The following is an 11,067-nucleotide window of genomic DNA, read 5'->3' as shown; positions in this document are numbered from 1 at the left end:
CCGCCGTCATAAACGAGTAATATTTTGGCATATCTCGTATCAAGTTGGTAACACCGTAGCTATCACACAAACACACTTTGACGGACGCTAACTTATAATACTACTATACTAGTGTGCTTTTACACAGCTCTCTCATTTTCTCATCTTCCGTGCAGTTTCATTTCATATACGGATCCTGGAACAGCAGTGTTAAATTTCTCAAAATTGATAATTAATAAAAACACGTGAAAAAAGACTAATTGAAAATAGGTCTTTTTTAATTTGAATTGAAGTTTTTTATAAAGCCTATAAAAAATGACGCCATATTAGTAGTTAATTAAAATGTATACTAGACTGCTAATTATAATTTAATCTGTGTATTGGCCTATCATTAGTCAATTGTATTGTATGAAGTAATTTTTTTAAAGGTAGGTACTATAAACAGCTTCATTCAAATTTCAATAATTTTCTTCATTTCAGGTTTAAAAATAAAACTAAGTTAATAGAAAAACAGAAAGTATTAAAAAGTGCTATTGAAAGAAGTGAAAAAATTTCCATGAAATGGACTGTGAAAATGAATATGGTTAATTGTTGTTATTAAAAAAAGCAAAAAAAGTTATAAAATTTAAACATAACAGCAGAAACAAATAAAAATGATTTTCTTTTCTATGTAAGTATAATTTTCTAAAAATTAAAAGGATGGCAACATCCATAAAAGCGAAGCTCCAGAAATAAAGCAAAGATTGGATTTGTGTATATTTCATTATTGATTATAGAGTTTGAAATTGATAGGGAAAATCTACCATGCCTAGATCTGTATGAACTTTGGAAAAGTTTTGCTTTATTAAACAGAAATTTACCAGTGCGACTACTATAACTCCAGAACATCTGGCAAACAGTCAACCTTGATTTAGAAAAATAAATGTATTTTTTTGGAAGGATTTTTTTTTGTAAATTTGTAAACCTTTGATTACAATAATTAATTTAATACAAGAAAAACAAAGTCAAAGGGGAAACTTTTGAATAGATTTTTAAAAATTTAATGTAGTTAATAAACCAAAAAATGTTATGCTATTAGCAATCCAAAAAGTGTAAAATTTAAGATATTATTTACATGAAAAAGAATCAGCACTTTCGCAAATTTACCCCACTTTGCTCCTAACACCTTTGTAAATTTTTTTTTGCAAATAGTTAATAATTTTGTTCATTACCTAACCACTGATATAAGCATTAGATATATTTTGTAATATAATTTCTTATATAGATTTACCCTTTTTTAAAGTTTATCCACAAGAAAATTAGGGGGTTTTTCTAAAATATTCCTTTAAACCTAAAAAATGTTCAACTGGGCATTCTTTAGGTAAACGAGCTTTTTTGCTGAGATTAGCAGAGTCTGAATTATCCATAATTTATCTTACAGTTGTCTTTCTTGTAGCGAAGCTACTGTGTAATTTTAGAACAAAAGTTTTTAAAATGTTGTATTAAAAGTAAAAAAGCAAATTCCTTTTATATGAAACTAGTTGCTAGGCCCCTAGACTCTAGAGATATGAAAAATAGTTCAAAAAGACCCTAAGACATTTATAAAGATTTCCTAAAAATCACAACAAATTCGGACCAGTATTTTCCGAGATCTTTAGCTTCTGACAAAAAACCTTACTACTTTATATTACTATTACTTTTCGTATGTTAAGATCTCGCACACCACGAAACCGTTTTAATTTTCCATTAAATGGAAGCTTGGCTTTAAGTGGTTTTAAGCTATTCTATTTCTAAGTCTAACTCTTAGGATGGTTTGAGGCTTTTTTTTCTGTCCCTTCCTTCCAACTTTGAATACATCCCCTAGATTCTTGGGATGCATGAGCGAGTAATAAATAACATTATATTTGATAAATAATATCGTCTTTCTTAATTAGATAGTCATGGCTGATATATTGTGGTTTTGGGCTAATTTATTTTCAAATTAAAAATATTAAGCTATTCTGTGACCTTTCATTCCAATTACAGAATCCCTAGACGCAAGAATGGCAGCCGCTAGTAGCTTATAGATAAAAACACGTAATTTTAACAAAAAACTTAAATCATATGAATGAGATATGAAACTTATTGATTTTGTCATCCTTGTAAAACGAATGCAAAAAAATAACATGCTTTAGCAAAATGCATTTTTCCTTTTTTTATAGGACATTTTTCTTGTTTTAATCTTTTAAGAAACAAAATTATTTTGTGCCTTAGTTAAGATCTTAAGGGGTTATTTTCTCCCCTCGCTCCATTAAAAGATTCTCTTAAAATTGTAGAATAGGTCGACCGGTCTATACGTTTATACGAAAGATTTTCATGTGAAAATTGCAACGGGCTATTATAACGATTCCTCCCTTCCCCTCTACTACAGGTCGAACCAACTGGCCAATAAACGAGTTTCGTGTTAGCAAGCTAAATTGACAAAAAAAATCCTCTGTCCAGTGTCCACATACATTTTGATTTAGCAACATAAAGGATTATATTATTCAATGGAATATAACTAAACACTTATAAACTCATACTCGTATATACTTTTCTGTTTGGGAGGGGGGGGGGGGGGGGATATCCTTTTACTTCTCAATTAATAAAGCTTTCATAAATGGTTAAACCTCTTATGTTAATTATACTAACTTATTGCAACTTATCGTTAATCTATTATTATTATTAATATATTTATATTTCCTATTATTGCTTATTGTGAAATTATTATTTTTAAAAGTAATCTTTTTTATAATTAGGGTCGGTCCGTCCGTAACGATTAGCTTTCTTTTGTAAAGGGTGGCTCAGACATGTTAGAATTGTCCTATCGATTTCAAACTTTTCATGTTAATTCCTAAAACAGTTAGGTACGATTTAGGAAGCATAGCAACTCTATAATCGTTACTTACAATTTTGTTTTTCAGCTTCGTTTTTATAGATGTAGTCATCCTTGTTGTGAAATTATTATTTTTATAATAATACCTATTATTCAAAACAAATATAATTTTATAATATAAATAATAAATCATGACACTAATGATTTCTAACAATGATATTAAATTTTTTTAGAAGCGCAGCTACTCTATAATTAGGTCTTGTCCGTACGTTATTCCGTCAGAAAATAAAAGTATGATTAAAACCTAACGAAGAGTGATTTATCGACAATTACCCAGAGGGATCTAAAGAGATAAAATTGATATATATCCCCTTATATGATTAGTGGTTGAAAAGTTTGGACACTCAACTTAATGAACCAGCCAATCAAAATTCAATAAAAGTCCCCAAAGTTGTTAAGCTAACGAAGAGGAAACCATTATTATTTGGTGACTCCACCCCGTCAATTATCTGTATAATATTGAAACTGATTTTGTCAAAACTGTTGTTAGCTCGTTATTGAAATGGAAATAATAGTCCTTGTATTATCATATGGTAAAATTCGCAACCATCACTGTGTAAATTATATTACCGATAAAAATTGCTTTATTTCTATGACTAATTCTTGTACTACAATGATTTACTACATTTTCCAGTGTGGCTTTGAAACCGATTTATATCCGCTTTATTAGAACCGGTTTTCAGCCATACCGAAAAATCATGCATGTTTAGCATTGTATTAAAGACAATTTTCTTGGAATATTAAAATAAAAATCTTAAAATTTTTATTTTTTAAATTCCGCGGAAAGCTGTCTATAATACGATGCGATAAATAACAATTATTGATTTTTGCCATTTGTTTGGAAGTTATAAAGTTTGTAAAGAGCGCAGCTACCCTGTAACTACATAACACATAGACAATACCAAAAACACTTTTGTTATAAATATTGTTTTTCTTTAATTTAAAGAATTTATTTTCCATTGCCTAAAAATCTGCTATAAATAAGCCTAAAACAGATAATCTAGTCTATGCATAAGTTGATAGAAAAAAGCAATCCTATAATCCCTAGAAATTTTAACAGATTTTTGCTTCAGGATTTAAGGGAAAATTATAAATATTGGATGAGAGAGGTTAAGGGTTCGAACTATTCCTAAATAGTTTTTTTTTAAATTGTTTATTACTGCTGCTTTGGTAGACGCCAAAAAAGATTGTATATATCAGATTCAACACATGCAAAGACAAAGGTCATGCAATCAAACTTCAAAGGGTTGATTGTCAGTCACACCTAAAGTAGGGTAAATGTCTTCTCCACTAAACAGTTGCAACTGAAAATATCCCTGTATCCCTGTCTTGAACTACTGTCAATATTAATCCAATTATCTTTACTGAAAATATTATATATCCCTGTATCCCTGTCTAGAACTACTGTCAATATTAATCCAATTATCTTTACTGAAAATATTATATATCCCTGTATCCCTGTCTTGAACTACTGTCAATATTAATCCAATTATCTTTACTGAAAATATTATATATCCCTGTATCCCTGTCTAGAACTACTGTCAATATTAATCCAATTATCTTTACTGAAAATATTATATATCCCTGTATCCCTGTCTTGAACTACTGTCAATATTAATCCAATTATCTTTACTGAAAATATTATATATCCCTGTATCCCTGTCTAGAACTACTGTCAATATTAATCCAATTATCTTTACTGAAAATATTATATATCCCTGTATCCCTGTCTAGAACTACTGTCAATATTAATCCAATTATCTTTACTGAAAATATTATATATCCCTGTATCCCTGTCTAGAACTACTGTCAATATTAATCCAATTATCTTTACTGAAAATATTATATATCCCTGTATCCCTGTCTTGAACTACTGTCAATATTAATCTAATTATCTTTACTGAAAATATTATATATCCCTGTATCCCTGTCTAGAACTACTGTCAATATTAATCCAATTATCTTTACTGAAAATATTATATATCCCTGTATCCCTGTCTAGAACTACTGTCAATATTAATCCAATTATCTTTACTGAAAATATTATATATCCCTGTATCCCTGTCTAGAGCTACTGTCAATATTAATCCAATTATCTTTACTTAAAATATTATATATCCATGTATCCCTGTCTAGAACTACTGTCAATATTAATCCAATTATCTTTACTAAAAATGCCATTTGAGATTATAAGATTTAGCAGACGAGAAAATATTACATTTTTAAAGCAATTTCCAATTTTGATAATTTTTGGCCCAAATTAAACCCCCTTTTAGGATATATTTCAAATAAAATAGTTAGGTTTTTCTGTTTGTTTGTTAGTATCTCGCAATTTTTGGAAAACTTTATGGGATTGTTTTATGCTATTTTCTAATTTGAGTCTTGGAATTGTTTTGTGCTTTTTTTGTTCCTAAATGTTAAGCTATATGTTTTTAATAACAGGTAAAAAAGCTAAATTACATTTTATTAATGGATATAGGATATACGTGGATATATTGACGTCAATTTAGCTTGCCAATAGTAATTTAGACCTCATTTATTAGTCAGTTTGTTCATAAAAGGGGGAAGGGGATGGGGTAAAGGGTGTGGATGGTGAGCTTCGTTATTTTATCCAGCTACAAGTTTCCCTTTGTTAGAGTACACCTGGTGCAACTTCAAAGTAATAATATACGATTATTTCATGATAATCTTACTTTTTCTAAAAATAGCCTAAAACTATCTAAAATTTAGTTAGAAAACATATTTCTCAAAAATAAAAAATACCAATTTAAAATTAAAGGGAAATTGTCAATGTGTTTTTTATCCTCATTAAGCGCATTCAACCGACAAATAATTGCAATTTCTTTAATTTCTAAAAAGATAACATTTTTAGATGGATCAGGGTTTTTTGTACAGGTTAACATATTAGTGCAAAAGCCACCTTTATGATCAGGGTTTATTTGTTCTACTTTCTAAGAAGGTGTGATACAGGTCCTGGCCATTATTTTGTTTTTGTTTTTTACGTGCACCTTCCCAATAGTTATTTATCGCATCGTATTATAGACAGCTTTCAGTAGATATTTGAATAAAAAATCATAGGATTTTAATATTTTTTTTAGCCTTTATTCGTGGAAAATTGTCTGTAATTTGATGCTAAACATGATTTTTTAGTATAGCAGAACCGGGTCTAATCCAAAGGATATCAATCGGTTCCTATTATTGACTATATATTCTATTCTAATACCTGTCTAAATGACCTTGCCCTGAAGGGAAGGGAATTTATTTTTTGAATGTCCTTCAATAGATTGACATACATAAATGTGTTCTCTACCTTACGGAATTTTATAGTTTTCCGTCCGTTCGTAACTGTTAGGTTTTTCGGGTATAGTCCCTTTCGTGGCAACGCACCTTATGGGGCGATTCTTTGAATTTTTCACAGTTGCTTTTCTTCCATTTCTAGGCCCTATGGGGGGCTCTAACCCTGCGGGGACAATTGCCTAACCCTGTTGGGCAATCACCTAACTCAAAATAACCTAACCTAACCTAAATTACCCTATAAAAAGCCAATTTTAAAATACGACGCATCGCCCCTTAAGGGCCGTTGCTATTCCCAGTTTTTCGTGTAACGGTTAGCTCCTTTCGTTAATCAAGACATGTTAGAAATGTCTTATCGATTTCAGACTATGCATGATGATCCTTTAACAGTTAGGTATTATTTAAGAAGCGTAGCAACCCTATAAGCATTACCAGAAAGTCGATACGTCAATTTAAAATATATTAATTTTTAACTTTTTTTATAATTATCCTACTAATCTGATTTTTGGAATACTGATTCCTATTAAAACAAGGTATAATGTTATAGGCAAAGCATCTGTAAAATCAAGTTCTAAAAATGTAAATGTGTCCTGTATCCTGTTTTTAAACAGTTTTGAAAAATATTATTTACAATTTTTTTAAGACTATAAATTGCCATAGTAATTATTTAAACCATCCATAATATGTAGTTTACTGAATATCAATTAGAAAATAATTTAAACTGAAAAGCCATATAATATTTATTCTGCGTAGGTTAAAAACAAGTAAATATGATTGTAAACCATGAAGCAAATTTCACTGTCTACACAACAAGAATATTGTTTTACAAAAGAGGGCAATCCTATAGTATAAAGTAGTAAGGCTTTTTGGTCTGTAGCTTATGATTTTGATAACTACTAAATAGATTAAGTTCTACTATTTTTGCCTTTAACTTCCTATTAGAATACAGAGCATCTAGATGCTAGGAGCGCAAACGATCATCCTATCATAAAAAGTACTAAGGATTTTTTTGCCTGTTACTTAAGATTTAGACAAATACTTAAACGATTGAGTGTTCTCTATTGAAGGTAAGGCTATTTTTTGCCCTTTCTCTTCGAATACAGAGCCTCTAGATTCAAGGGGCGCAGCTGCTGGTATTCAATAAAGTATGTTGTCCGTTTGTCCAAATAAACATACGTAGCCTAATATTTCGTTACCTTTATTCATACGAAGGTTTTAGGCTATTTTCTTAGGGGTGGGACATATTACATAAAGTTTAAAACTTTTCAAAGAGCAGCTCATTTTCTAAAATATGTACCAAATATGAATAATGATGAAAAGATATATTACCTCGCCAAAAGTTCATTGAGACGTTCAATACTCTAAAAATATTTTTAAAATTTCTAATAGATTTGAGATCAAATAAAATTATATTAAATCTATAAAAACAACATCTTTGAGTCATGATGAGAAGCCCAGAAAAAAATGGTTAAGGGAATTCAAAAGAAATTTAACAGAGCATTCTCACATAAGAGCCCTAAAGTCCATAAAGACAAAATTGATTATGGAATAGATATCAATTTTATTATTTAGATTTTTTTTTCGTAAAAATTTGTCTATAATACGTTACAATACATGATTTTTCAGTATGGCTCAGAATTAACCAGTTTCGAAGCCATATTTTAATAAATATTCATTATTGAAAAGAATTTTAAAGAAAAACTTTGAGATTATCTTAAAAAGCTGCTGAAAAAAATTAAATTTCTACCCTAGAGCTACCGACAGTGTTAAGAGCAATTTAAAAAAAAATTATTTAATTGCAAATTTTTAAAACTTTTTTACAGTTGAGGGTGGGGTGCATATCATTAAACCAAAAATTAATTAATTATTTTAAAAATGACAATTACATATTTTGTGTCATAAGTTACAACAAACCTATTCATTATAATTATTTTGGAAGCGCACCTCCTCTACAATTAGTACGCTGAATCGGTAAATCCTATTATATAAAGTAGTAAGCTTTAGATATTGATAACTACTGTACCGATTGAGTTCTCCATTTTAGTGAGGCTTCACATAGGTCCTGGGATGGTTTATCTATTCTGAGATATGATTATTGGTATGGTTTTAGGCTATTTTTCTACCATTGAATGATAATCTCCTAGATGCTATTCAGCAATTTTCATGTTTTCATTGCTCATGTTAAAATTAGTCTTTCACCAAAGTTTAATATTTGGTGATGTTAAAAATATTTTTTATCATCAATTTTTCTCTTTCTCCATAATTTTTTGGTTTAATATTTGGTTAAGTTAAAATATTTTTTTATCATCCATTTTTCTCTTTCTCCTTTATTTTTGGTTTGCTACTTTTGGACCAAATTGTCCTTGAATCTCTATTAAGACTTAAGACAAAATTAAGTATTTTAAGATTAGATGTTAATTGATAGCTTCATGTCATAATCATTACTAAAAAAAGTTTTATGAGTTTCCCTCATATCGTATATGGACCAATAAAGAACTTTTCAGAAAAAAAACGTATTTTGCTTCTTCTTTTAGTTAGTTAAAAGTTTAGAAGAACCCCGCAGGTATACCAACCCATAGGATTAAAGCCCCCAACAGAGACTATAACAATAGCTTAAAACCATCCAGGCACTTTCTTATAATACTTATACATTTTAATGAAGAAAATATGTTTCAGAGTTGCTTCGCATAATTATGCGTCAAAATGGCCCCGCGCCTAAAATAGAGATTGTATTTTCAGATATGGACAATTAATATTAAGAGAATAGACTATACTATTTACTATACTATTAAAAACGTGTTTTTTTATAAAGTGAACACAAACCTATCACCTCCTTAAAAACCTATAAAAACTAATTTTAAACTAGAAAATGTAAGAAACCAAATATTTTTTTTATTATTTTTGTCTGTGTCCCAGATTGGTGTATGTAAAATTTGACAACAATTATCAAGTTAAACCATGAAACTTAGATAAAAACTAGAAATTGTTGTCATAGGTAGCGCAGCAATTATAAGCAGAAAATATAATTCGCAAAAATAAGAATTAAGCTTGCTTTTCTCTGTGTTTTTGTCGCTGTGCTTTTGTATGTCAAATATATCGTTACAGACGGACAAAAGAACGAATGGACATATCTTAATTTTAGAGAAACTGTGATTCTAATATAGTATTTCTATCGACCATATAACACCTTTATAAAGTCTAATAGCAACCATTGATTGTTTGAAGATAGTTGGTATCAAATAATTATAGAAATAGCATTAACTCAGCATTTGAATCATAGAATTGCTACAAAATAAAAGTTACTGCATAAGGATCTGTACTAAAAGGATTTACACTACTATATATTTTAGCGCCAAATTAATTGGTAGATTAGGGGTAATGCCTTGCAAAGAACGGGCGATACTTCTTACCAGTTAGAACTTTTAGAAAAAGTTCATGCCCATTTGATATTTTGTAGCACGTTTACTTTCAAATATGAAGTGAATTAGACTCGGTGTCGAATATAATGTCGAGGGGGTATAAAGAAAGTAGGCGCTATAAAAACAAGGATGATGTCTTGTAATTATTCAATAGTAGCACAGCATTGCATTTATGGTAATAAACTACTAATACTGTCCAATATATTTTCGTCTAAGCAAAAATAAAGTAAAGCTTTGTAATATAACTAGCGAGTACGCCCCTAGCATCTAGGAGCATCTTAAATGGGATTAACTCAGCTTATATGTAAGATAAGAGTTTTTTTTAATTCATTAAACATTATTAGACCGGAGCTGGATCTTTAAATCATTTAGTCGTGAGCCAGACCCCTCTGGCCCACCACTATAATGATTTAAAGATCAAGCTCGTCTCTTTTTTTAAAATTGCTGTACATTATGGACTTTATCATCCTTGTTTCATATTCAATTTTGATATGTAAAATTTGTTTTAGATTAAGTGGAATGATTATGGTGTACCTGCCGGCTACCTATGCTGAACTAGAACAACCAGATGTCAAGGAAACATAATTCATTTATATTCATATGAATAGTAGCAAAGCCACTCTATAGCTATATCTGTATAATATGATAGTATACCTGCTGGCTAAATATGCTGAAATAGAACAACCAGATGTCAAATTCAGTAAAATATAAAACCATCGGCTACAGCCGTAGAGGTTTTTGCGGAACGTAAACTGATTTTTCTTTAAATTACTTTAAGATTAGCTGTTTACCATTTTAAAATAATATTTTTTGCTGCTTGATATGGTTAATTTTGGGATAGATTTATACTGAATTTTCGTTAATTTATTTGTCGCTTCTGAAGATTCTTCTTAATTAGAATAATTATACAATTGTGTTATGTTAACATATATGTAATTTATTCCTAATGTATCCTATTAAACTAGAAGCAATGAGCATTGAGCATAGTATTGATCTTAAATTTTAATGGTATATAGTGACAATATATGTGTTGATTTCTGACATTTAATCGACACATGTTGTAATTAAAAGTTCTTCTTGTCAATCAAAAAAAAATTATTAAAAATTAGTATCATTTTAACAACTTATGGTTTCTTGTGGAAGAGCCCCCTTAAATATTTTTGTTTTTAAAGGGGGGGGGGTAATTTTTTTTTTTACTTTCCCCTCTTAAAATAGCATAAAACCTTACCAGGACCAATAAATTATTGTTAAAATTCTGTTGTCCTGACAGCCATACTAACATAGATTCAAATACAACTTCTATTTTGGCATTTTTGTTGATATAATGCCAGCACCATAAGTTCTACAGGGTAAAACTGAAGGATACTTATTACTGCATATACTTATCATTTATGCTAAGTAAATCTGTTTGTGTAGTGTATAATTGTACAAAAATAATGAGTGCACCCGCTGTTAGGCTGTGTAATTCCCCCATTAACACCC

The sequence above is a fragment of the Acartia tonsa genome, chromosome 8, assembly GCF_053477335.1.
Source record: "Acartia tonsa isolate MP-2025a chromosome 8, ASM5347733v1, whole genome shotgun sequence".
NCBI lineage: Eukaryota > Metazoa > Arthropoda > Copepoda > Calanoida > Acartiidae > Acartia > Acartia tonsa.
The sequence above is the reverse complement of the archived record's forward strand: the minus strand, read 5'-3'. Positions refer to the sequence as shown.